Below are 821 nucleotides of genomic sequence, written 5' to 3'. Positions count from 1 at the left end.
CTGTTAATTGGAGATAAGAGTCACTGGGACTTTCCTGCCCCTGCTGGCTTTGAACTGTGATCCTCAGGTCTCAGCCTCCTGAGTAGCTATAGCCACCGATGCCCGGCTAATAATATTTATTTTTCAAAACTATTCCTGGAATCTTTTTTCTGTTTTACAAAGCAAACTTTCTATGTAGTTTCCCCAAATGGCTTTTTCTCTCCAGGCCAGTGCCTTACCACTTCAGACACAGTGCCACTTACAGTTTTCTGGTGGTTATTTGGAGATAAGAGTCTCACAGACTTTCCTGCTCAGCCTGGCTTTGAACCACAATCCTCAGATCTCAGCCTCCTGAGTAGCTAGGATAACAGGCGTGAGCCACTGAGGCCCTACCAGTTTTTCCCCTTTTAATTGTCATACATTCATTGAACAAGGAGGGTTTTCATTGGGACATTTCCGTACATGCATATACTATATCCTGAGCAAATGCACTCCATCACTCTTGCTCCTCCCCTTTCTAAAACAATTTCTACATGTTTTATTATTCTATTTTCATATATATAGCTAAACTACTTGGTCATATTCATTCTCATTGACTGTCTCTATTTGCCTTTCCACTCCCACTCCCATGGAGAACAGCTGCCCTCCAACAGAATCTGTTTTACTTTCCTATCATTGATTTGTTTAGTATACATTCTACAAAGGGGTTACTAGTCAGCATGTCAGTTTATAAATCCAGTGCATCTTGATTGATATTACCTCTTTTATCATCAGTCTCCTCAGTCCCTCCAAACCCACACCTTCCCCTTGATTTTCCTAGCTTCATAGGATAGGCATTGAAT

Source organism: Perognathus longimembris, chromosome 28 (genome assembly GCF_023159225.1).
Source record: "Perognathus longimembris pacificus isolate PPM17 chromosome 28, ASM2315922v1, whole genome shotgun sequence".
Lineage (NCBI taxonomy): Eukaryota > Metazoa > Chordata > Mammalia > Rodentia > Heteromyidae > Perognathus > Perognathus longimembris.
This window is presented reverse-complemented; position numbering follows the sequence as displayed.